Source organism: Amblyomma mixtum, chromosome 10, assembly GCF_055824585.1.
Source record: "Amblyomma mixtum isolate Tamu chromosome 10, ASM5582458v1, whole genome shotgun sequence".
NCBI lineage: Eukaryota > Metazoa > Arthropoda > Arachnida > Ixodida > Ixodidae > Amblyomma > Amblyomma mixtum.
This window is the reverse complement of record NC_143021.1, coordinates 142,296,784-142,324,754: the sequence shown is the minus strand read 5'-3', so window position 1 is coordinate 142,324,754 and position 27,971 is coordinate 142,296,784. Positions and strand designations below refer to the sequence as shown.

General features: G+C 47.5%; 1 pseudogene across 1 annotated transcript; it reads right to left on the bottom strand.

Moving 5' to 3' along the window:
- Nucleotides 1-74: 74 nt before the first annotated feature.
- On the bottom strand, nucleotides 75-27,971 carry LOC149327146 (uncharacterized; annotated as a pseudogene). The gene is made up of 2 exons (XR_016286190.1): nucleotides 27,792-27,971; nucleotides 75-755 (listed from the first exon to the last, which is right to left on the bottom strand). The product of XR_016286190.1 is annotated as an uncharacterized LOC149327146 (transcript).

The following is a 27,971-nucleotide window of genomic DNA, read 5'->3' as shown; positions in this document are numbered from 1 at the left end:
ATATCATACGAATTGTATGATATATCATACAGATAGTATGATATTCTATGATGAATTATATATGAGGATATTGCATGAACTTTTTTTCAGCAGGGTGACTGTGCAGTTATAGCCTAATCAGAGGCATGGCCACCAGATGCTTTGCTTGTGAAGGTAATAGTCCCTCGAGGAATAACACAAACGAGAAATATTATTGTATGAGTCGATTTGTACTGCGAATACGTCAGTAAATGGCATGTAACACACGCTGACCTCTCAGGAGAAATTTTAGTGGAGTCTACTACACCACACGTCCTTGTATACAGCTTGAAGTGCACAGGCATGTTGTCGAGCACTTCCTTTTTAGATGGCCACTCAATGGCTGGCTCCAATACTGCAGCTATTAGAGGAAGTGTGTGCGCAAAATACCTGTGCACTGATGCTCCGCTGCATTTAAATAATGTAGCAAGGCATGAAAATGACAGGGCATGTTTCAAGGCAAGAAACATAAGCAAGATCCAGTCTGTTGTTGAAGCTTCCATTTTGTTCTCATCCCCACATGCTTTGACAGTGCGACTATCCTATACTGTCAGGAAGTTTGTGCCCTGAAATTCCAGTTAATGTTTTGAGTATAACATTTGTGGAAAGAAAATCAGAAATTCGGAGCTTCTCGATGCAGTTGTGCTCTGTGTTGGCTTGCATGGCTTCGGCATGCTGTGAATCAGGTTCTTGTTGGCAAGAGCCGACAGCAGAAAACCCCTCTTGGACATGAACTTCTGCAGAGGAGGCAAACATCAAATCATCATTATTTAACAGCTGAGACTTGGTGTACAATAATGTAGATTACAAAGAGGTTTTGGCAAGGACGCGCGTCGTCAACCACCGAAACCTGAGCTGGAGGGTGAGTTGAGAAAGACTGCTAGTAGCAGCACCCGACAGCGTGAACAGAGCATGAAAACAACATTGCAGAAATTTATTCTGTGAGCAATGAAGAGACGACCAGAAACATGGCAGACACTACGAGCATTTGCACAGTTTTGTCTGGGGGGGGGGGTGTGCTGTTTTTATAATGATTCCATAATTTCGAACTAACCAGCCTCAAAAGCTTTTTACATCTCTGGGGATAGTGCAACCGGAGATCCGGCTTGGTTCATTCGTTGCGATGGTTGCAGTGATCGCGACCGAAGCGTGCACATGACGTTTTCTGCTACGCATTCATTACCATTTTGATCGCGATTCGTGTTGGCACTGTGCTTGAGAATTGTCATGTGTGCGACGTGACGCGAGCTTGGGTGCACGGCCGTCGGACTGTTTTCTGCGGCGACAACAGCGATGTCGCCATCCTTCTGCGCCTTGGTGCTCCATTCAATACATTTTGTGATGATGGGTGCTCGGGTTACGACTCGCCGGAAGAACTGTGTAACCTGTGTGAAAACATCGGTGCAGTGCAAATGTACCTTCGGGAGCGTCATTTCTTTTTATTTCCTGCCGGCTGTGCGCACATTTGCCTGCAATAAATATAACGGCGTGATGAATGGGTGACTGAACACTTCCTCTAGCCATTTCGGTTTAGGTTGTAAGAACATGGTATTACGCGATTACAAACTAGAATCATTGCCGCTTTTAAATCACGGCTGGTTGACAGTGTACAAATCTCTAATATGTGCCAACTCATAAGTCTGTTTCTCATCAGCATTTCAACTGATGTAGTGCAGAAAAAAAAAGTGTGGCAGCAGCTTATGCAATCAAAACTGTCCACAGAGCAAGTTGGGCATAACGACTTTTGATGACAAACAAAAAAAATGAGAAAACCGTTGCCATTGCTTTTTTATCTTTTTTCTTAGCAGTGTTAAGTCAATGTTGGCAAATGCTTGGCAATATTAAGTTGAAGTGGGATGTTGGTTCCCACTGCAGTCAGAAAAATGCAGTGGTCTTGAAGCGCCTCATTGGCAATGCCAGTGTTTGTTGGTGATTTTGCTCATGGTCACTTTCGATTGGGAGATCAGTGGTACGAAACTGGATGTGTTCACAATGCTATTGTCAGAGCTGCGCGCGAAATGGGCTCTATTGGTGTTAAGCAGTTGTTCAGAAGCGCTTCCTGGGTCAGCCACAGCAATTTGTTTAACACGCCATTCTTGAAGTCTTGAGAAGATTTTGTCAATGCACTTGCATGTCTATCTGCTACCTTCATTTGCCTGTTACTGCTTGCTACAGACATGATTACTTGCAGACTGCAGAATAAGCCCTGTGGAACTGGTAAAGCTACTCTAGGAACAAAGACCACGGTAACAACATCACTGCACAGGGTAGCAATTCTTGCTCTGTCGTCGTCCCTTAGCACAGTTTCGACATGCCAACTTGCCACCGGTGCACGCCACAGTACGCTATCATCAAGTTCTGTGAAATTTACAGAAAGCAACAACGGGAGAGGAAGCAGGTTGTGCAGGCAAATCTAGTGCACGCTGTGCAGATAGCTTCCTGCCTTATTATAGCCTGGCCCCTCTGTTTCTATCCATTCGTCACCCAGCACCTATGGCCCTATTTGTGTTATTGGCATGTGCTGCAAATTACCAAACACATTTCATACTCTTGACCCTGCTAGATTGCTTTGGCCCATTAAGTTTTTTCATCCACATCAGCAAGCTTTTCGAAAACATTTCTGCAATAGCCAACTTTTTCTTGTTCTTCAGGACGTGCACCTTGACTGCAACATCCCCCTATGATGCTTTCGTTCTTTGCTTTGAAAAAGCATGAGAATCCCTTATATATGTAAGGCTGGTTTTCTCGTGCTTTAACTTGCATCCATTAGCTCTAAACTGGATCTAAGCTTAAACAGCCAGCATTGAGCAGATTTCCCTTGCCAATTCTTGTGCATCCTGCCTTTTCCTGCAATCTCGAACGTCCCCTGAAGCGCTCCTTTGGGCCTCAGCTTTTTATTACTTGCATTATTACCGTCCCTTCAGTGTTTTTTCACATGCCTTCACTGACAGCTATATGGGGCCTGCTATATTGCAATCAATACCAGCATTTCAGCTCTCCAAAACAACATTTAGCATGCCCTGGATTGGCCTGTTTGCTAATGTTACCAAGAATGCACTAATATTGTTTTTTTATTGTCAGCATTACATTTTGCCAACTTATAAGGCCTTCCGATAAAGGTATATTCACTGTATACTGGTTCAAATACCTAATAATCCTCATACACTCACCCACAACCCATGATATTTACACTCGACGTGTCCTTAGTATCACCATCTTCCAAGTTGCTTGCGTTCAAATCCCCTGTGTGACATCAGCTTGTGTATTCGAATGGCACATGCCACAAAATCTAACTTAACTGGAATTATGGCATGAGTTCAGACCTGAGGCGCTTGTTTTATTCTTTCAGACTATTTTTGAAGCTCCAGTGTAAGAGCACTAAAAGTGAATCTTCAAATTTCTGCATGTCGTGCAGAAACTGCAGATTTTTTTAAACTGTTTATTGTCACATAACCAACTAATCTCTTCTGAGTCATGGTTCCTTCTGCGCTAATCGCACAAGCAGTGTTGTGCCTCAGTTAGCTCATGCCACTGCATTTCAAGATTCATTTTTGTTTCTGCCACAAAAGGCTGAAATGGCATTCCAACTCACAGGGCTTACTAACCTCTTCTTCTTTGAGCTAGTCACTGCAGAAATCCATGCAGTAAATGATGATGTTCATCCACTGAGTTAGGTAAATCCCCCAAGGGGAAGATTTGTGATAAGGGAGTAATAAATCATTAGCATCAACTCAAGTGAAGCCATAAGGCTACAAAGAAAGCCAGAAAGCTTTCCTTTGTAGTGGTATGGCTGTACTTGGATGCTAATGGTTAATTACTTCTTGTTAGTAAATTACAAACTCATCAAGTTTCTACTTGGCGTATCATGTTAGCTCACCACTCAAGTATTGTCATTTAGTACTGTTTAGGTATAATAAACCTGTCTATAAACCTGTTATACCTGTGGTATAATAAATACTGTTTAGGTATAATAAACCCGAGGAGTTCCAGTCGACAATGCGCGACGTAGTTGTGACTCGAGAAGGTATTTTTAATTTACTCTTAAACTTGGACGTGAAAAAAGCAGTGGGGCCAGACAATATTCCTACAGCATTTCTGCACCGTTACGCAGAGTGGATATCGCACTACTTGCATGCAATCTTTACTGCTTCGTTGTCAAGCTCAGCACTGCCTGCCGACTGGAAAAACGCGCGTGTTGTCCCTATTTTCAAATCCAGTGATCGTACAACGGTATCGAATTACCGCCCCATTTCCTTAACTTCAGTTAGTTGGAAGCTATTGGAACACATAATTTGCAGAGAACTAGTTCAATATTTGGAAGAAAACCGCTTATTGTCAGATGCCCAGCATGGGTTTCGGCGCGGGCTCTCCACCATCACACAGTTAATTACTACCTGCCATGACTTTTTTCTTGCAATTAATGACAGAGGTCAAATCGATGCAGTGTTCCTGGACTTTGCCAAGGCGTTTGATAGGGTGCCACACAATAAACTGATACAAAAGCTTTATAACTTTGGAATAAACAGAATACTTATTGACTTTATAAAAGCCTAACTTGACAACCGCGCACAGTATGTTAACGTAAATAATAGTTCTTCAGATAGCCTTCCAGTGACATCAGGTGTACCCCAGGGGTCTGTCCTGGGCCCGGTTTTGTTCCTTATTTATATCAATGATATTGTTACCGAGATAGACCCTGGAATAGTAGTTAAACTTTTTGCGGACGATTGTGTTGTGTACACAACGGTCAGGTCACCACACGATCAAGAACTCCTGAACGCGAATCTTGGCAATATTTACACCTGGTGCGAAAAGTGGGAAATGGCTCTGAACATAAAAAAATGCTCTGTTCTTCGTGTCTCAAACAAGAAGCAAACATTAGCTCACACATACAATATTGGCGGGCATGTAATTAACGAAGTATCAGCTGTAAAATATCTAGGAGTCACAATAACATCAACTTTAACCTGGAACAAACATATTGACAACATATGTTGTACCGCACGTAAGGCCTTATGGGGGATTCGAAGAAAATTGGCGACAGCCCCAACACAGGTGAAGCTCACTGCATACAAATCCCTGGTTAGACCGATTTTGGAGTATGCGTCATGCATATGGGACCCCTGCACCAAAACAAATATAGATAAGTTGGAAAAGGTACAGAGAATGGCCGTCCGTTTTATTTGCAACCGCTACAGACGAACAGATAGCGTAACACAGATGATTAATCTCTTGGATCTTCAGACCCTCAAATCCAGACGCACAGAATACAGCCTTAAGTTCTTGTACCTCCTGTACAATAATAAGACAAAAATAAACGAGACTCTCTACCTTACCCCTGCACCTCGAGCTAACACACGGTCTAACCACGGGAAAATCTTAAAAGAATACCAGGCTTGCATCGATTCATTTAAATATTCCTATTTTCCTACTACTGTGTCCGACTGGAATAAGCTGCCTCAGAATGTTGTCGATTCTCCTGACGAAGTGGAATTCATTGCTGCGTTGAAAAGTTTGAATGTATGACTTTTTTCTTTGACTTCATTTAGTATTTTTGGTATTATTCATGTATTTTTTTTGGTATTATTCATGTGTTTCCCACTCCTGCTTGGACTCCAGAAGGAGTCTGCAGTATTCCTAAATAAATAATAATAAATAAAATAAGTTCTAATGAGGTGCTTACCTGCTTCTTCAGCTCAGCAAACCAATACAATACTATCTTATGCGTAAGAGCTTTCCGCACAATCTATTTCAAGTAATATTAGGGCAGATTTACATAATAGTTTTGTCGGACGGTATACAGTGGCATTTAGGCTAACTTGCTCACTGCACAAGCCAGGTCTAGCCAGCTAAACTCATGCACTGAAAAGAAGCATGCATTACTGTGCCTATCTGTGTCAGTCTTTCCTTGGCGCTTCTCTCTTATCGTATCTTCAGGTAAGCAAGACATCGACTTCATAACGTGGCTCATTGAGAATGCTGCAAGTGCATACTTCTGCATGTGCTTTCATATATTCAGGACAGTGTTAACAGGGCTGCTGGTTCATCATAAACACAAAAGCCGTCAACTTCAAGTTGCAGGATAGAGATGCCAGAAACGACAAAAGCTATCACTGCTTTTCTGTTTCTCTTCGGAAGTCATATTGGTGTTTTCACAATTCCTGTTGCCTGTCAATGCCTCAGTTAATTTCTTTCTTTGAAAGCAGACTGGCAGTGATATAGGTATATTTTGCTGAACATGTTGATAGTCAGCAAGTAACAGCACTCTAAAATTCAGCATATGTTAAGTGGTATGGAGATCAGTTAACAGTTTGCAATGCTCACTTTTGCTGGCTACCTTGGGAGCTGGTCATCACTGCATTCAGCCATTCTACATTTTATTGATCAGTGAAAATAACTTTAGACATTGCTTGAAGGCTGTATCAGAGGACATATACATATATACCTGTCCCATACTTAAACGGCTTATTGGTAATTTCATTTTATTGCACATCATAGTTCCCTTACTGGAAATCCAATGTTACAAATTCTGCTAGAGATGTTAGTGTTTTCTCGAGATAACCCGATCATATGGCCATCGTACCCTGTTTCCCTGAATATACAAGCATTCTTTCTCAGCCTAAGCAGGGAGCCATGGCCATGTAAGCCCTTCAAATTGGTTCTTGCATTTACTCTACCTGTAATCTAGTTTACTGACTCCGAAATCTCATTATATATATATTAATGATAATGGCATGTACAGACTTTTGTGCAATACAAAGGCGCTCACTTTGTTTTTGTATTCACAACAACATTTGAGAATGCTTTGGAGTTGCACAGAGTATATGCCAGCTTGTTTTGTACATGGCAACAATGACATGGCCTTCAGCAGAACTTCCCATGCTTGTTTTCAACACTGCATTCTGGCTTGTGCAACTGCAGTATGAGCTCAAGAAGGAATGCTAAACCACAACTTGATGGCCCGCTGTCACTGGGCAGAAAAAAGCCATGCACTTTTAGCCCAGTGATGCGCGTCTAAGCTCCTTTGTAGCCACATAGTGCTATTTCTATTTTGGCTTTATTAATGGCCTGAAAAACATGACAAAAATAAATCACTATTGTTGCATTGTCACTGTTCTGTGAAAGGCAGAATTGCTTTAATTGCAACTGATTTTACCTGTTCTAATCAACTGGAAACACAATTTCTCTTGTCCATTAGCATTTGTGTTTGAAAGCAGTGTTGTGCTAAATTGTGAATTTTAAATGCATGCACAATTCAGACACACACACACACTTTATATATTGAATAGGTAATCATGTCTTTTGCAACAATAATATAGGGAGCGAAGGAGAAGGCCGTTTACATATTACAGTGACTGTACAAAATGCTTGGGAAAGGCTGGAAGTGCGATTATTTTTTTTCTCTGTCAGCAATGCAGTGTGCTATTTTGACTAACTGACTAAAAATTTTTAAGTATGTAATCTTAACTATTTAGAAAAATGTGATTATAGCGATTGTAATTACCGATGGTTGTTAGCAGCCTATACTGCAGCCTGGCCCGATCGAAAATTCGCAGTAAGAATCGCGTCGTCGTTGTGAAATCGTCGGGGCAGCGTAACTTTCACAGCAGGCAGCATTTTGTTATTTTGGGGGAGGAATCACGGGTCGTTGTGAGAACGTATCGTCGAACGAGGAGTACTCGATTGCGATGTGACGCGTTTTTCTGTCTCTTGGGTAGAAATGATCCAAACACGCATCGTTTCCGACGGCATCGCTTCAGATGAGCAGACATCGCCTTCGATCTTGCAAAGTTTTGTCGCGAATTGTTTCGCGGCCGTCAGGGTCGTCTGAACCGAGATCCGTGCCGTCCCAGCCCGAATTAGGAGTTACTGTATAGCCCGAATCAGAGCCGGCCACGAGTCTACCTTCGACGAAAATCCCGCAGCAAAATAAACGTTGACGCAACGGATATTGTCTTGAATACGCCGCAATTAATACGGGTAATTTCTGGCGCAAGATATCTGCGTGTTTCGCTACAAACACATGCCTGTACCGCCGCACGCGATTAGACTGGCGGCAGTCCCGGGAACGCCAATCGGAACTTTCGGACCATCCGTCTCGTCCGCCGGCAGCAAAGTGATCGTACAACACCATTCCGCCCCACGCCCGGGCGGAAGCTGAAAGCGAGCGGTCCGCTAGCTGGCGGATCCACCCAAAAAACGATCGTAGAACGGCCTTTAAGCTGCGACGCGTCGGCCTACAGTCTTGGGGCAGTAATTTTTCACGTCATGCCTGATGGTTCGGAAAGACCCATTTCATTTGCCTCCAGAATATTGAGTGCAGCGGAGCGCAACTATGCGCAAGGCGAAAAGGAAGCCCTAGCATTAATTTTTGGTCCGAGCAGGTTTAATAGATACATGTACGGGCGCAAAGTCATGCTGTATACAGACCACCAACTACTGTTGGGGATCTTAGCATCAGATAAACCAATTCCTTCTTTGGCTGCAGCTAGGATTCAGCGTTGGGCTATCACCTTAGCAGCTTATCAGTACACACTGCGCTACAGGAACGGCAAAAGCATGGAAGTTGCCGACGCTCTTTCAAGGCTTCCACTTCTGGTCAAGCATAAAGACGACACTGAAGAATGTCTTGCAGTGATTGAGTCAACGCCTCTCACTGCGAGCCAGGTTGCTGCTGCGACTAAAAGGGATTGCCTTCTTTCCAAAGTCGTGCAGCTCACCTTATCTGGCTGGCCCGCGCACCAGGATGATAAATTTCAGCCCTTTTACGTTCGTCGAAACGAACTATCGTATGAGCAAGGCTGCATCACGTGGGGCCAGTGAGTGATCATTCCGGACGAACTTCGAGAAGCAGTATTAACATTTCTACACGAAGAACACCCTGGAATGCGAAGAATGAAAATGCTTGCTAGGTAGTTTGTTTGGTGGCCGTTCATTGACATGAACATTGAAGACACTGTCCGTCAATGTACAGTGTGCCAAACGACCATGCCTGCGAAGGAATCAGGGCCATTGCATCCATGGGCTTATCGAACTCGTGTTTGGCTGAGAGTCCATGTCGATTTCGCCATGAAGGATGGCTCGAACTTGTTCCTTCTAGTAGACTCTTACTCAAAGTGGATAGAAGTAAAATGCCTCCGCACTACGACAACGTCGAAAACAATCGACTGTCTCAAGGAGATATTTGCAGCGTATGGCTACCCGGAGTAACTGATCAGTTATAATGGACCTCAGTTTACTGCGCAGGAGTTCTCCAATTTCACCTCTTCTCACGGGATTCGCCACACGCGTACGCCACCCTACCACGCTTCATCGAACGGGGCAGCAGAAAGGATAGTTCAGACGACAAAGGCCACTCTACTCAAGCAAGTGCTGCACGATAACCTAACAGGGCTGAACAGAACTCTGAATCAACGACTTAACGACTTCTTGCTTGCTTACAGGAACACCCCGAACTCCGTAACAGGAAGAACGCCGGCTGAGCTGTTCCTGAAACGACAACCCCGAGTGAAGCTTTCGCTCCTGAAGCCAAGTTTTGTGCAGCACATGCGCAGCCGCCAAGCCAGAGACGCCACTCATCGCAACGAGGGCCGAGGGAGGGACCCGGAGATGGAAGCCGGTGGTGCAGTTCTCGTCAAGATTACCAGAGGGGAAACCCTGTCATGGGAGGAAGCGGTCGTAATGCAACGGGTAAGCGACTCTACGTTTGTAGTCAAAGTCGGTGACCAGTTTCGTTTTGTGCATATCGACCACTTGAGGATATCGGGTGCAAAGTCATCACTTCATCCGGACGTCGCAAAAGAAGCGCATCCTGAGTCCACTCCAAGTGCCGCTGTTCCGCGAGACTTGCCATCAGCTCCATCGGAAAAAGATTCACCTGCTGGCTCCCTGATTAGTGGTCCCACTGAGGACAAGCTTGAGGATGTTCGCTTAGATGGCGCCACTTCATATGAGGAATCGGCATCGCAGCCTGAGGCAAAACACATGGCAGCGCAGCCTTCGAGTTCCACCGCATCAACCATGGCTACACCCGAAGAGGCTCATTTGCGAAGAAGTAATCGAACAAGACGGCCTCCTGATCGCTATCAAGCATCCAGTTATCACCGCGGAAAGAAACGCGTGTAGATTTGATTAAGGAGGAAGGAATGTTCTGCATCAGCCAGTCGGTCTGATAACATTGTACCAGAAATGACGTGTGCCTGACCGGCATGCAGCGTTACCTAAAAAGGACGCTGCTGCCTTGAATAAAGAGCTTTTTGCGTTGCTGCCACCGAAGCGTCTGTCTGCTGCTTAGAACAGAACGGTTATCAACACCGTTCTCAGGGATGTACTCAGCTTCAGGTACGTGCCAAGGCTAATATGCGTGTTGCCTGGGCCGTAGCGTGGACTGCCGCCGCTGAGAATCCATGACGAGATTGAAAGGAACAGCCCTGATATGAAGGTGCTCGCGGTCACGTGGGCCTTAAAAGCATCCACAGCTGCGAGGGTCTTCAAGCAAGCAGATTTCTCGACCAGAGGCGCAAGGTCGCGAAGCAAGTGCCCATGCTTGTCCACGCCCAGCTCGAGCGAGTCCAGCGGTGGTAAGGAGAGTACAGCTGCTGTAAGGAAGCCAGGGAGAGCAGAACTCGGTGACGTCAACTCCAAGGACAGCCGCTTCAACGTCAGGTTATTCCAAATTGCGTCGCACATCATGTTTTCATGGTCATCGAAGATTTCGTTGATGATGACCTGTGCAACGCTGCGGTGTTAAGTGAGCAGATGGCACAAGAGTGCCGCGACCTGGTGCCTCTTTTCCACCACGTTCAAGTGCTTCACACTCGTGCCGTCACTCGGTGGAACAAGGCTGAGTTGTGAGACAGCGTCCTCTCGTAGCTCCAGATTGAAGAGCCAGAAGAAGCGGTTCCAGGCTTTCAAATCCTTTACGACGTGGCACAGATGGCCTTCCCGGCTCGTGCAAGGTCGACGGTAGTCGACTCTTAAACCATACGGGCTCCAGACTCCGCCCATCTTATCCAATGGCAGCGACCATGCCATGGGCACCTCAAAGCCTTCGGGCTTCTGCACGTTTTCGCACACCTCGGCGCCTGCTGGCATCTCGGCGCCTGCTGGCATCTCGGCGCCTGCTGGCATCTCGGCGCCTGCTGGCATCTCGGCGCCTGCTGGCATCTCGGCGCCTGCTGGCATCTCGGCGCCTGCTGGCATCTCGGCGCCTGCTGGCATCTCGGCGCCTGCTGGCATCTCGGCGCCTGCTGGCATCTCGGCGCCTGCTGGCATCTCTGCGCCTGCTGGCATCTCTGCGCCTGCTGGCATCTCTGCGCCAGCTGGCATCTCTGCGCCTGCTGGCATCTCTGCGCCTGCTGGCATCTCGGCGCCTGCTGGCATATCGGCGCCTGCTGGCATCTCTGCGCCTGCTGGCATCTCTGCGCCTGCTGGCATCTCTGCGCCTGCTGGCATATCTGCGCCTGCTGGCATATCTGCGCCTGCTGGCATCTCTGCGCCTGCTGGCATCTCTGCGCCTGCTGGCATCTCTGCGCCTGCTGGCATCTCTGCGCCTGCTGGCATCTCTGCGCCTGCTGGCATCTCGGCGCCTGCTGGCATCTCGGCGCCTGCTGGCATCTCGGCGCCTGCTGGCATCTCGGCGCCTGCTGGCATCTCGGCGCCTGCTGGCATCTCGGCGCCTGCTGGCATCTCGGCGCCTGCTGGCATCTCGGCGCCTGCTGGCATCTCGGCGCCTGCTGGCATCTCGGCGCCTGCTGGCATCTCGGCGCCTGCTGGCATCTCGGCGCCTGCTGGAATCTCGGCGCCTGCTGGCATCTCGGCGCCTGCTGGAATCTCGGCGCCTGCTGGAATCTCGGCGCCTGCTGGAATCTCGGCGCCTGCTGGAATCTCGGCGCCTGCTGGAATCTCGGCGCCTGCTGGAATCTCGGCGCCTGCTGGAATCTCGGCGCCTGCTGGAATCTCGGCGCCTGCTGGAATCTCGGCGCCTGCTGGAATCTCGGCGCCTGCTGGAATCTCGGCGCCTGCTGGAATCTCGGCGCCTGCTGGAATCTCGGCGCCTGCTGGAATCTCGGCGCCTGCTGGAATCTCGGCGCCTGCTGGAATCTCGGCGCCTGCTGGAATCTCGGCGCCTGCTGGAATCTCGACGTTGGGAACTTGCACCGCTACAGGAACGTAAACCTCTTCGGCCACAGGTACCTTTTTGGGCCCCGGTACCTCCTCTTGGCCTCTTTGGACGGGAGCGCTTTCATCTGAGCGCTTCCGCTTGGGTATCGTGTAGCGCCAGCACGGCGGCAACCGGCCTGCAGGGAAAGCATTGCGGGATGGATGTAAGGTGATTGGCGTAACGCGAATGACGCGACACGGTTCCTGCTTATCTGAGAAGGGTGGAGAGTTGTGTCAGCGCTGTTTCTACCATGACGTACTGATAACGCAAAGGGTGGCGGCATGAGGAGTGCGGAGCATCATGAATGTAAAAGACGCATCACGCATGCTTTATAGCAACGCGGCTGCATCGCCGTTGTAGCGCATCGCAAGTGAAATGCCCACTGCTCAGTGGTAGAGTGTAAAAGGGGCGGACGCTTCGTCAAGGAACTTTTTTTTGCCTTTTTGTTCGGCTCCTCGGTAACCAAGTGTTATTGAAATAAACCTGAATCGGAATCTGGACTCTTGCATTCACATGATTTGAATGAGCGTGACCCACAATGTCCTCATGGGTGTGTAGTGTTGCCTGGAAACCTGTATGCATAACAATCTTAAACTTGTCACAAGAGTTTTCTTTGCCCACTTAACGCCTCTTGACCCTACCCTGTCGGCTCGAAGCTATCTCTGCAGTACAGGCATGTAATTGCTTACGTCACGTGGAAACCATTTATCTATCCACAGAAGAAACGAAAAAGAAAACTTCAGGACACTTAAGTTCCACCTTAAGGGTTAGGTCCCTTCAGCGGCATGAGGTCCCCTTTGCGTGTCACTTGCAGGCACGGACATGTATTCTTGGATCATATCACATCACATAACGCTAACCCTATGCTTACAATCCTTCGCCTAGGTTCTGCCAACGTGCCCATATATGCGGAATGGGTCGTTCTCTACTTTATATTCATAGTTCGCGGAAAGTCCTCATACCGCTCCTGACGCAATGGTGCAGCGGGTAAGCGGTGCGCCACTGCCCTGCTAAACGGCTATTTCGAACACAACCTCGGTGGGGCTTGTGAGACCTTGGGGAGCTGTTCCCGAACGAAGAACCTCTCGCTACCAATGAATTAACTCAACTGCACCCTGGCACGGTTTGCAGTGTCCTCACACTCCGGCGGGCAGGTTGTGATAATGTCACAAGGTCACGGAACCTGGGTAGACCACCTGCTTTTTTCGACACGGCAGCGACACCGGAGTTTCCGCTGAACAAGATCCCGAACGCTGCCACGTTAAATACCTATTGCAAGGATCCGTTCTTACGTGCCATGTGACGTGCTTCACGACATGACAGAGGTACGGCTTGAAAGCCGCCGGATGCCACGCTCAAGCACATAAACATGTTCCCCTCGTCCTGAGGTTTCGTAGCGCTAGCGCTGGCGGCATGTGTTGTCCCATCGAACCTCCGTCTGGCCCTCATCCCAAGAAACATGTCTCCTATCTCACACAGGGGCCGCCGGGAGGCCCCACGCCTTACACTCTTAAAAAAAAGTTAGTCAAAATGTAGTAAAAAGGTAGTAAGTACAGCAGTTACTAGCTCTGACTTGGTTTTACTACTTTTTATCAGCTATTTACCTCTTCAAGGTATACTTAGTAAAAGTAGCCTTCGTTACCTTTTTACTAATTATGGTCGCTAGTTACTACCCAGTTAGTAACCGTTTCTTAAACCCTAAAATAAAGTCAAATAATATAACTGACACAGACTGTCGTGCCAATAAATTGGTTTTGTAATTAAACATTTCTGCATGGGCATATGGTTTTGGCCGACTAGGCAGTTTCTACAATCCCAACGTCATAATTAACACTGTTATCTTAGCTCAACCGGGAAGAACCACTATAGCACGTAAATGAGAGTCTTATTTACGGAGTATATAAGACTGAGAAAGGCTACATGCGCACGCGCAGTGCGCGGTTGTGACTCTTTCTGATTTGTGCTTTTCCTGCATTCTGAACCTTTGTGTGCGCACGGTAAGACTGTTGATGCCATCACCTCGCATAATTTGTACAAGTAATGCGCGATAAGCTTAACCCTAAGTGTGTGATTTACGGCCAGCACGCTCTGATAGCTCTGTCTGGATTCGGGAATTAGTTAAATTGACTATAAGGCTTTTTTTATTTTTCGAGTACGCATACACTTGACATGCCACGCCAGCACACCGGACGATGAATCTAGCAACATATGCGAGGTTCTATTCATTTTCCTAGTAAATACTACTAGCTTCCCGTTACTAACTGCAAGTAGCAGCCGTTACTAACTCAGTGGGTTAGTAACTCTCACTAACCTTCCCGTCACTAACTGCAGTTACTAACGGGGTAGTAACATATGTGACAACCAGTTACTACCCCGAAGTTAGCAACTACTACTACCTTTTTTTATGAGTATACATCGTCCTGCCTCCCCTTTGTGCAGTACGGATCAGGGCCGGATAAAGAAAAATGGGGGCCCTGGGCTAGTGCGCATGTAGGCCCCGTCTCCCTTTCCCACCACTGACCCCTCTGCTCCGGCTACACTACTGCAACATACCCATGTTTCATTGCAATTTCACCTAATTAAAGAGAACGAAGTGCGATCAATATGATTCATGCAACAGCGAGGCGGTAGCAATAGTTTTACAGCGCACAAAACACAATGCGACTCTTGAAACGCGCGACACGTGTCCATCTGTGGCCGAGCGCCGAACGTCACGGAAGAGCAACGTGAGCCGACCGACAACTTCCGGGGCTGCATTGCAGCACGCTGCAATGCAGCCCCGCAAGTTGTCGGTCGGCTCACGTTGCTCTACCGTGCGCGCGCCGCCTGCTCTCCTCTTGCAATGACACCGTGCACAAGCAGACAGACGGGTTTTTGCTCGCAGCACTGTTTTAAAGCTAACGCATTAAAGAAAAGCAGGCTGAGCTAGCTTCCTACAGTTGAGCTGGGTGCTCCGGCAGCGACTAGGAAATAGAAACACTCGTTAATTAGAGCGCCGAGAGGGTATTATTAAAAGTTATGAAAATTAGCGTGATTATACCATAAACGTTTACTAATGCCCTCATGGAGCACATTTCAATAGCAAAAATGAAGACCTGGTTCAGTGGTGAGCATGCTCGACTGCTGAGCCGAGCACCCGGGTTCAAACCCAGCAACACAGCCGCCGCGATTTGATGGAGGTGAAATGCAAAAATGCGCCCGTGTGCTGTGCGATTTCATAGCACGTTAATGATCTCCAGGTGGCCGAAATTATTCCCGAGCTCTCCACAACGGCACCGTTTTTTTTTTGCTGCCGCGGTGGATCAGTAGTTATGGCGCTCGGCTGCTGACCCGAAAGATGACGGTTCGGTCCCGGCCACGGCGGTCGAATTTCGATGGAGGCGAATTTCTAGACGCCTGTGTACTGCGCGATGCCAGTGCACGTTAAGGAAACCCAGGTGGTCGAAATTTCTGGAGCCCTGGAGCGTAATGAAGCTTGAAACGGGCACGCTACGGCAATACTAAAAAAAAGCGCCAGGAATCGCTAGTGGCGCTATTACAATAGCGCACTAACTGTAACCAAAACAAAAAGTCATGGCGAAAAGCACCAAGCACAAAAACATGGGAGAAGCAACATTTACACAACGCTGAAAGCGTGTCGCTTCTTCCAGTGTTTCGAGCAGTTGCGCTGCTAATCGGAAATGGATCCAAAAAGCCCCACTCTGTATATTAAGGCGAAAGCCTTTTATGGCTCATACTCGCGGCCGTGGTCACGTCCGGTGTAACGCTGTCTTCCACGAATAACGCGGCAACTAGCCAGGATAGGAGGAAACGAATGGTAGCATCTTCCACACTGCTCTCCTTCTGTCTTTATCTCCCAAATTCCCCTCCCTACGCAGAGTAGCATGCCAGCGATTTTTAAACGCCGGCTAAATTCTCTGTATTTCATTAGTCTCTCTCTCTCTCTCAGACAGAGTGGAAAAAGCGTAACCCCGACGCTAAGTTTGATGACTGCAGAGTGATTAGTGAATTGGTTGCAGGCAATTATAGCGAAAAAAAGAAAAGGAAATGCGTCGATACAGCGCGGACGTCGATATAGCGACGTGAATGGTGTGACGTCACATCCACCGAAAGCCGTAACAGCATAGTGAAAATTTTCACAGAATGGGCGGAAAAACACCGGATTTGTGTCAAATAGGATTGAAAAATGTTTACTTAAACGTAATTAGTACTTAAGATCACCGGAAGATTTAGAATTTCGGTAAAAATTGCTAAAGAAACAAGGGAAAGTGGATGATGACGTCAAATCAGACGAAAAGACGTCGGAGCAGCGTGATCCGCCGCCAAGCAACAACTGCCGACGCGCTGCGCATGCGCAACGTGACGTCACCGCTTTCTCTCGCCACGCTCTTCTCCCGTGTCATGAAATGAATTCAAGCTCGGCAAATTCAAACCAGTGCAGTGAGTCGCAAACGGTTTTCGCCATCCCGCGCTTAAGAGATAATTAAGTGCCTCCAACGAATTTTTGGTTGATCTCTGCTATTCTGTCGTATTAATTTTACCTATCTACTTAATTGCGTGATTGTCTTCGCGCGCACGAAAGAACCCCACCCCAGGTGGTCGGAATTTCCGGAGCCCTTAATTCACTACGGCATCCCTCATAGCCTGATTCGCTTTGGGACGTCAAACCCCGATAAGCCAAAAGGAAAGAGATTACAGCTCTTTCGTGCCTCCACCGAGCGAGTGCGTCGTGGGAAATGCCAGAATTGGAGTTAGTCTCAGAGGTATACGCCTTCCGTCACTAATACTGCTACTTATCTTTGCAGAGTTTACGACTAGTAGACTTCACGCTAAATGTCTTTGGACCATTAGTGCTAGTTACTGACCAGTACGAACTATTAAAAAAATGGCTAGCGTTTTAGCAATGCTAAGCCCGAAATAGTGCATGAAAGCGCAGTTGTTTGCAGGTGAACACCACCGCCACGTACCTGAATGCGCGATTGAGGCGTCCACTGGCCCTGACAGCCAGTTATGCGCCTTTCGTTTTGCTCAAAATCAACTGAGTGTACATTGTTGTTAACGCCAACGCCATTTACCCAATGGACGCCTGTCGCCAACTGCTCCAGATCCGCGTTTCCCCCACAACGTTGCCAACGCCAACGCATGCTGTGGACATCTCTCTGTCACTACCGCCTCGTAGCTGAAAACCCGATGGAGGTGTCCGCTGACCCAGAGAGCCAGTTATGCGCGCTTCCCTTCCGTGACTGTCTCAGAAGCTCCAGGTCCGCCTTCGGATTCGGCGGGGTAAAATGAGAAATTGAACGTCGTCTACCTTATCTGCCGCGTCGCTCTGCCCTGGAAGGAGGCCGTACGTCTGAACATGCGTCAACAATAGATTGCGTCGCGGTGCTGCACGCGTGCACCAATCGTGGTAGCATACTGTGTGACGTCATAGTGGGCCTGGCTTTCGAAAGCCCCGTCCAAGAAAAATACTGAGTGCCCCATTAGAACCGCGTGTCTATTACTGTCGCGAAAGCAACACTACGCCCACCGTTTCACCTCTTCGGTGTGGCCGCACTTTCGCCGTGGCGGCGACTCCACGAATGACCTTCAGCCCCGTCACCTAGCAACCGCAGAAGCTGCCGCCGCCGTGCATCGCCAGAAGGCCAGTTGTGCGTAGTAGACACACACTACTTTACTGACCATCGAAGCGTGTTCTTTGGAGTAAATAAAGCTGTAAGCAATGCCTAACTATGGGCCTTCTTCGTGTATAAAGAATAGATCTTAGCCTAAACGCCTAACCACAAGCGAATCCTAAGCGTAGCCAGGCAGCCGTTGCTTTCGCAACGCAACCAGGTTTAACCAGAGCTAAACCACTGCGATTTTTTAAACTATTCAAAAATTTGAGAACACATTTGATTCGTTTCGAATAATTTTGAACATATATTATATGCTTTGTTAAGCCTATCAAACAGGAGGATATTCGATGCGATACTCGAAGATGTCGAATATTCGCGCACCCCTAGATGTTGCAGCTCATGGTTGCTTGCAGCGGTACACCCGATGAAACTGAAATGTCGTCCCTCCTGCCGCTGGGGTAGGAAGGCTCATACTACGAGCGATAACAAGCCAATCAGCTGAAAGCAATGTGAATTCTCGTCTTCTCTGCCCCTGTAAGCATTCACCGAGTCAAAAATATCCGTGTTTGTTCAGTTGCACGGGCTGTATGTTAAAGTAATGCTTAAAGGGGTATAGACACCTAACTTTTGGGTGCATGTTTTCTTGGTTGTAACTATGCGTAAAGCCCGTTTCGCACGCCAGCGAAAATGCTAGCGAATCCTGCCGCCGCCGACCGATGACTGTGAAGTAAAGTGCGCTTAGAGGTCACTTGAGGCACGAAAAACTGCAACATAATCGCTGCTTCTACCGTCATTGCCTTCTCCGGCTCTTGAGGAAGGCTGGTTTCTGCACTGTAGCGAATTAAAATGATGAAGCAGCTATTATATCGACGTTTCTCAATGCCTCATGCGACGTATAACCACTCTTAGACATCACAGCCATCGTTAGGCTGTTGAAGCCGAAACAGCTAGCATGACAGAAAAATTCGATCATAAATTATTTAGCGGTTCTAGGCCAATACCACATCGTGATTCATCTAGAGTAGTGTCTTTTGCGTCCTTTAGAAAATAAAAAATGGCACCAAGGCTAGGTGTCTACACGGGAACACGGAACTGCCGCCCCAGTTTTGACATTTCCAATCCCAGCAAGGGATACGCGGCGCTCAAGTCGTCGCGTTTGTTGCATTTCTGGCATGGTTATGCATCGTATTAGTGGACCTATAGATTTACAATGCATTCGATGTGGTTTCTGTCGAAGAATTCATGCAGAGAGTGACGGAGGTTATCGTCCCTTGCAAATCGTCCGTTCAGTCTTCTTTCATTGCTGTCGCAATATTTTTCCGCGCCTTGTGGTTGGGTAAAAAGTTCGTGCCGCCCCTTAAATTACATTTATTCGTTGCTGTGTAACTGCTATTATTTTCAAATTAGTAACTGCGTGCTTTTTTTTCTGTCTGAAGCGGCGCTGCCTACACGCCTCTAACGTTCGTGAACAAGTGCGGTGACAACACAAAGCTGTGGCCTTATTTGTGAAATGTATACAGGGTGTTCCACCAAACAATTTGCACAATTTTTAAAAATAGGCTTTTTTCAATTAGAACAGCGCTTTTTTCGGCATACCATTGTCAGCGGTGTAGTACATCAGAATACAACTAAGATGTGCTATCTAGCAGGCTGGTCAACTAATATTGAATAGTTATCTTTTTAACTATTATAGTTAGGCTCCTTAATTAATGAGAGGCGTGTAGCTCTTAGTAATATCCATGAGATGTTAACATTTCGATAACTTGGCTACCCTCGGCGCTGTGGCCGAACAAATTTTTTCTACATCGCGCCAAAATCAACACACTTTCGAGGAGCTTGCAGGTAAAGCAGCTTCTCTAGTGCCCGTAACTCGTCGAAGTAGCCAAAATTTCTTCGTCCATAGCGTCGAGGGTGATCGAATTTTCGAAATTGCAGAAACTCTTATGGATATTACTTACGATGGGCTTCACGTCGCTCAATCATTAGGAGCCTAACAGTAACAGTTAAAAAGTTAACTATTCAACATTAGTTAAAGGATTACTGAACCAAACATTTCGAGCTGTTCTTTTAGATGTAAACAAGAGCTTGACTGCTAAAATTGATAAATGCGACAAGCATGTTAGCGAAAAAAGCGGAAAACAAGTATTTTCTTTCGCGATTTATTGGCGTATCGTTGCACCTAGCAGCCGTCTGCGGAAGCTGCGACTAGACGTCATGACACCCGCGAGCCCACCACTGATCTCCACTAGGTGGCTGGATGCCGCATTCCCGCTTACCGAGACGAGCGCGAGTGAAGCCACCGGAAGTTGGACGGCTTGTCCCGGAAGTCGGGTGTTTGCTGTCTATTTCAATGCAAAAAGGCGCGTCTTTCGCCCTTTCGTCTCAGTTTTTTTGCGTTGTTCTCGTGTAATGTCTGTTGTTATGCACGTCTCACCCTGCCTCGGCAAAGGGGTACGTGCATTAAACACTAGGTTCTTGCCTGGTTCTTGTCTTCCGAGCGTAACGGAGAAGTAGTGGAATGACGATGAGGCTAGGCCATCTTAAAACCAAATTTTCGCTTCTGACAGGAAATACGAATGCTGCAGTGCGCGTGAGAACCGCTGTTAGAAGTCAACTGCACCAAGCACCACGAATTAAAGCACATTCAGGCTTAACTTGCTCCAATACAAAACAGTACATGACACGCTCCGTCGGAAAAGCAGTACCATACCTTTTGGAGCCGCTAATGTGAACCAACCGAACACCGTCGACACCTCACAAGATACTAGCCTTGCCCTCGCTCCGGTTCGGTCTAAATATAATTCGGTAAAATGATCGCTGCAAAGTAAGCTGCCTGGTGAAGGTTTCCACCTATTTTTTCTTATATTTATCCCCCATTGATAGCATAACTTGGCCTTGAGCGAGGGAAGAAGTATCACAGTAAACAGCAGAGTTGGCGAAGCTAGGCAAACGAGACAACACCGAGCCGAGTAGACGAGGCTCCATACTTGCTGCGTGTAGCGACGTCCTGTCGTCTGCTAGTGTCGCCCCATTACGATGCAATGAGCCCTTATTTTTGAAACGACTTTCCCGAAGACTTCGCTTGTCTCCTCGCTCAGTTGACGGCGCAACAGGGAGGCAGGGAGTGTTATGTAAAGATACGAGAACGACGAAAAGACGAAATGCTAAGTGGGAAAACAAAACTGGAACTGAAAAACCGTGCTGAGGTCCCATTTCATGCACTGCCAAAGGCTGACTTCCGGGACGAGGCCGCTTACTTCCGGTGGCTTCACTTTCGGGCGCCAGATGCGCCATCCAGCTCGCCTAGTGGAGATCAGTGGCGCCCACTGTTCCTGCAGAAGCACGATTGCCATCGCTACTTGCGGCTTTTCCAGTTTTTAGTTTTGCGTCGTCCGCTCGTCGTCTGTCTGCCGTCTGCTCACAGCGTACACAAATATGTAAAGATGTTAATCGATGCTGTTTACATACCATAACCGTATAAACGCTTACGCATGCTAAATGCAGCTATTTTTTCAGGACCTTACGCCATTTCTAACATTCTCACCATTAAAACAGATGTCCGACGATGTTCAGACTACTGGCGCCATCTGGTGATTAGGAGGTTAACCATTGTTGTCAATTCATTTTTGAAACAGCGCAACAAAGACGGGACGTGGAAACTGAGGGGTAAAGACACACAGGCGCTGACTAACAACTGGGTTTATTGAAAAAAACACACAAATACATAGACAGAGTTAGGAAAGATTAATAGCCACTACAGTCGACTCATGCCACATGGGACGCCAGATACCCAATCTCCCCTTCGGAAAGGGCGACCGATGGACAACTAATGCACGTTGCGCCCTTCTCACGTATAAGAAAAGCTTCAATAACTTGTCGCGTCATCTTATCACTATGGCGGAGCACGATGCTGGTGTTCTTATAGTCGGGGGTACATTTGCATTTCTTGCAACGAAGTGCACATTTAGCGAGAGGGTCTCCTTCTAATTTTCTTTTTTCGTAATCTTTTTCATGTTTACATTTGCAATTTCTGCAGTGGACCGCCACTTGTGACAGAGGGTCTTTTTTTCTGGTGTACTCATGTTCCATGAGTCGCTTGTTGATGCATCTTCCTGTTTGGCCAATATATGTGGCGCCACACGAGAAGGGAAATTTGGTATACCTCCCCTACCTCGCAAGGTACATAAGGGGAAACATGGCGCACCTGACAAGCCCTTTTGTTGCCCTCGTGCCTGTGGCTTACCTGTTTGCACATCCTGCCTAATTTCTTCGGGGAAGAAAACACGACGTCAACGCCATATCTGCCTGCAACTTTTTTGAGCCCATGGGACATGCTGTGCGCATATGAAACCATTGCCGTTCTTTTATTTTTATTTTCATTTCTTGCACTCGGCCGAGCCCCATACTTCACCTTCCTAAGCAATTTCTCCGCTGCCCTTGAAATCAGGTGGGCCGGATAGCCATTCGCGCATAATCTGTTTGATTGGGCTGCAGTGCTCTCCCCAATCATTTCATGGCAGGACTTCTCGAGTGAAGATTGCAGGCAAGACAAGATAATGCCTTCTTTTATAAGCTTGGAATGACCTGGCCGGAAGTTTAACAGGGGCTTAGCCGATCTTGGCCGATAACACCAGCACACGTGCTTGTCTCGGGAAAACAAAACAAAATCTAGACACTGCAGTTCCTTGTTCGTGGGTTCCTTGTAAACTTTAGCCCACGCCCGTACTCATTAAACACCTTAAGAACATCGACTATCATTCTAGACAGGCTGCTTGGCGGGGTAAACACCAAATAGTCGAAAACATAACGAAAAATACGCACCCCTAACTCCTTCGAAGCTTGCTCAATCGCCCTGCCCACAGAACTAAAAAAAATGTTAGCCAAAACAGGTGCAACCCTGGAACCAATGCATACCCCGGATGCTTGCACAAATTACTCGCCCTCCCACTCAACAACTGTTGCCGACAGGTAGAACGACAAGATTTCTAAAAAACTATCAACAGACACACCACATTTTTCAATGAATGCACTTTCGTCATTGTCCTGTGTGATGCACATTTTAACAGTCCTCATGAGCTCTCCGTGTGGCAATGAATAATAAAGGTCCACTACGTCAACGCTGAAGAACGTGCAGATCCCAGGGTTATCCAGCTTAAGGTGCTCCACCAGCACATCCGAATTCGGAATCACGAATGGGTCCGGCAGGGCCAGCGCCTCCAGTTGCCTTTGAAGATATCCTGAAACCACATGCTGCCAGATCCCCCGTTCAAAGACAATGGAACGGAAAGGGTGGTCCGGCTTGTGGGTCTTAATGGTAAAAAAAACTTCGAGCTTCAGACCTGGCGACTTATTGGCTGCGTCTGCCAGCTTGCTCAAATTGTGGTGTCTCAAAAGTTCGACCGCCCACCATTTCACCTTAGAACCACTGAAGTCAACTTCCTTGAAGTTTCTCCGCAGGGCTTCTGAAGCTTTATCCGCATAGGTACCTGCCGGAAGGACCACAAAGCAACCCTCCTTATCAGCCGTCATCAACGCGAGCCCACTTTCAGCCAGGAAATCAACCAGGAAATAAAAACCAGGAAATAAAAATAAAAGACCGGCAATGGTTCCATATGCGCACAGCATGTCCCATGGGCTCAAAAAAGTTGCAGGCAGATATGGCTTTGACGACGTGTTTTCTGCCCCGCAGAATTTAGGCAGGATGTGCAAACAGGTAAGCCAGAGACAGGAGGGAAACAAAAGGGCTTGCCAAGTGCGCCATGTTTCCCCTTATGTACCTTGCGAGGTAGGGGTAGTGTACCAAATTCCCTTCTCGTGTGGCGCCACATATATTGGCCAAACAGGAAGATGCATCAACAAGCGACTCATGGAACATGAGTACACCAGAAAAAAAGACCCCCTGTCACGCGTGGCGGTCCAATGCAGAAAGTGCAAATGTAAACATGAAAAAGATTACGAAAAAAGAAATTCAGAAGGAGACCCTCTCGCTAAATGTGCATTTCTTTGCAAGAAATGCAAATGTACCCCCGACTATAAGAATCGTGTTCCGCCATAGTGATAAGATGGCGCGAGAAGTTATTGAAGCTTTTCTTATACGTGAGAAGGGCGCAACGTGCATTAGTTGCCCATCGGTCGCCCTTTCCGAAGGTTAGATTGGGTATCTGGCGTCCCATGTGGCATGAGTCGACTATAGTGGCGATTAATATTTCCTAACTCTGTCTACCGTATTTTACGGTGTATAAGACGCGGCTTTTTTTCGAAAATCTTGCTGGCGCGTCCTATACAGAATGCGTCTTATATGCGAATTTTTAATCTTTTTTTGCGAGTTCATCGATTACTCCGGCTCATGCTCAAGCTTTTTTCACCTAAAAAATATCACTACCAATAACGCGGTTGTAACACGGTTATTACTTCAATACCGGGACCGCCATGCGCGACATTCTAGGTGATCTTTATCATGAAACGGCGGGGATGACGACTTCCGGGATCACAAACGCGCGGCTGTTTCGGAGTCCCCAAGCAAAAGTAATGAGAAGCGCCAAAAGATGGTGACAATCGCGCTTCTCGCCATTGTCAAGACAAGCCGGCGTTCTTTTTTAGTCACCCTTTGCAACTTTTTTTGCTCCGTGTACGTAGTGCATGTTTCAGCCGAGTTGCTTCCAGAAATGGGTGAACCTTTTGATAGCGCATCTGAAGATGAAGACTTCGAAGGTTTCAAGTAGAAATAAAATGTTATGGACATGTGGGGAGCTGTATCGTTTTTTCTTTTTTTGCTAAAACGTGGACGGGTATGGCGTGAGTGTTGCCTTTTTCGATCACTTAGCGATGCTTAAGAATTGCTCACAGGTACGTTGCATTTCGCGATAGTCGCACAAGCGTGTTTAATTAAGGCTCACTAGCCTAACTGGGTAAACTTGGGTGCGTCTTATACACGGGTGCGTCTTATATACGAACTTTTTCAGTGACAGCTTGCATATATGGCAGGTGCGACTTATACAAGGGTGCGTCTTATACCCCGGAAAATACGGTATATATTTGTGTGTTTTTTTTCAATAAACCCAGTTGTTAGTCAGCGCCTGTGTGTCTTTACCCCTCTGTTTCCACGTCCCGTCTTGTTGCGCTGTTTCAAAAATGAATATGTACCAAGTTGCCCAAATTTCTGCTTTACTCATTGTTGTCAACAAACCGACGCTCCTGTTAAGCCTAAAGGGGGCAGAATCGTCACTGTAAATAAAAAATAAAGCAAATTTATTACTCGTACGTTTTCTTATGGGTGACAGGAGACGAAGCGAAAGACCGGTTGCCCATTTATGGCCACTGAACGCGCTGAAGAAGGCAGTTACAACGACGAATCCAGTCCGAAGCAAGGCTTCATTCATCGGAGGGCGCCGCCATATTTGTCGCCGCGGGAATGCAAAGGGGGTGCCATGGCGTCACGCTCTTCGCCTCGCGCCGGACGGAAGCGCTTGGCGCGCGCCAGTGAAACATCGAAAATAAAACCATCCGCTGAAAAATATGCGCAGTGACGACTAGATTTCAGTGTAATCACATTCCGAGAATCTGTTTTGAGCGTTTCTGTTTTCAGATTTTGCTTGAGTTAGCACGTCTAAGCTGTATACGTGCGTACTACACTGCTGACAATGATATGCCGTAAAAAGCACTTTTTCAACTAAAAAAGCTTATTTTTAAAAATTGTTTAAAATCTTAGGTAAATCACTCGTATGACGTGTGCTGTTCAATTCAAACAGTTTTGCCCGAACCAACCAAAAGTCCAGTCCTGTAAAATTATGTACAGATGAGTTGGTTGGTCACGTGTTGTGCCCTGTCGCTCTCTGTTGGCCTCCAATGGGGCTCTCAGTCAACGCGCCAGACAAGCGACGGCGGTGAAAGACAGTGCCGTGTGGCGACGACCTCGAATCCCTGGAACCTGGTGGAAGCAGGAACGTTTTCATTCCTCCCCCCATAATAAATAAAACGCAGGAGCCATACTCTGCTTGTCCCCTATGGTCGGGAGGCAGGCTGGCGCCGGAGGGCGGGCCGGCTGCCTCTCCAAAGCCAACGCTCCCCTCTTTAGCCTCCTCAGGCGGCGTGTATGCTTGACCCCGTTGGTGCTGAATAACACCAGAACTAAATGGCATGACGACGGCAAGCTGTGCACGTGCAATCTCCGGAAGCTAATCAAGTGCGGCCATCGGAAAGAGCTCACAAGTTGTCAGAATAGCCAACGAAATGGGACCGTTGATAACTCATGAATGATAACATCCCAGTTAAGAGACGCGGGCCTTGCAACGCCCGTTGTCGCTTAGCACAGGTAACCCGACTGTTGCTATCGATTCTACGTGAATCATCGCGCAGATCAGTCGCACCGGGTAGAGGTCAGTTTTCTATGGCACTGCAGCTAAAGCTATAGTCGGACACAACTGAAGAACGCGACGGCTTTACACCGTCAAATGATCCCCCTCTATCCAACGGCGTCGGCCGATTCTCAAGACCCTACTAGCTTGACAATGCAGTAAGTGGCGTCACAATGGAGAGACGTGTCTATCCCCGACCACAGAGAGAAGGGATTATCCCCATTCATCTAACACTCCCTGCTTTTTCACAATAACAGGGTCATGAGAATCGGTCCACACCATTAGCTGGAAGAGATCCTTTGAAGAGGAAAAGCCGCTGCGTTCTTTAAAGCGAAGGAGAGGTGTTGTCCCCTTGCATTGCCATCGCGCCAATCAGGTCGGACAGTTAACAAGGGTTGTTTCCGCCCGCTACGTAAAATGAAGCTTCTGCCGCTGATTTCTCCCCTGCTGTCTAATCTTGCAAGTGATAGGGGCGGCTCGCGGGGTTGTTCTCTCACTGAGCACGAAAAAGCAGCAGCATATTTTCTATAAACGTGTTAGGATCGTTACCACAGTCTTCGGGACTATAATCTACAGAGAATGTTTAGTACTGCTTAAAAGGAAACAGCGCAAACACAGGACAAAGAGAGGGACGTACATCACAGGCGCTGACCTAGTTTTTATGTCAGCGCCTGTGTTGTACGTTCCACTCTTTATCCTGTGTTTACGCTGTTAACCAGCTAGCCCGGAAGAACACCCTCGTGAGTGTTTAGCACATTGGAATGAGTGCGAAAGCAAGGATTTGTGCTACGTAGAAGACGGCGAAGAGCGGACTATGCCGCGGGAAGGAGAGCTCGCGCTAGGCCTACTACGAGCAGGCAAGGGAGCAGACAACGGACTATTTTGCTCGGGTTGCTGCTACCGATCGGATTAGTGCTTACTCACTAATAGCCCTGATTGCTGACTCCAGGAGAGTATTCGCCCACTGCTTAGCCAAAAGATGCGATTGGTTACCGCAGAGGGATACTGTGAAACCGCGCTCTTCTCTGATGGACACACACACAAATAAGAACGAACTGCAAAAAATATATATACATAATGCCGCGTCTACAACAATAGCCGCTCGGCGGCTATTGTTGTAGACAATACGCTACGTGACAATATATACGAGCTTCAACGTATAAACTATTGCTACATTATTACATGGCGATATCTCTAGAGCACACTCCTGCAGAAGGCGACTCAGAAAGAAGCGAAACGAGGCAGTAAAGAGAATCTCCGTCTCCTGCTCCGGCATGCACTGATCATACTACGCGCTGGACAACAAAATTTGGTTTATGTGGTTTAACGTCCCAAAGCGACTCAGGCTATGAGAGACGTCGCAGTGGACGGCTCGTGTAATTTTTACCAACTGGGGTTCTTTAACGCGCACTGACGTCGCACAGTACACGGGTCTCAGCATTCCGCCCCCATCGAAATGCGTCCGCCGCGGCTGGGATCGAACCCGCGTATTTCGGGTGAGCAGCACGGGTCAGCAGCATAGAGGAATGCTATCCGTTTTTCTGGTGTACAAGCATTCCTTGTGATACAGGAAATCATATTAACAGCTCTGCACAAGAAAATAATTAAAGACTTTCGTAGGAAGTTGTTTTCGCTTACCGTGGAGGTGTGGCAAACAGGAAGAAGTGCGACGCGCTGTGCCTGAGTAGTCTTTCACAGTAGACGTGTAGCGATGCTGCAATGCCACGGCGCGTTCGAGTCACTGCGGGTGGCACTGACCACCGGCCGACCGTCCGCGCAGAACTGCTGACAGCCACCCGCAGTGGAAGCAGTGCGCAG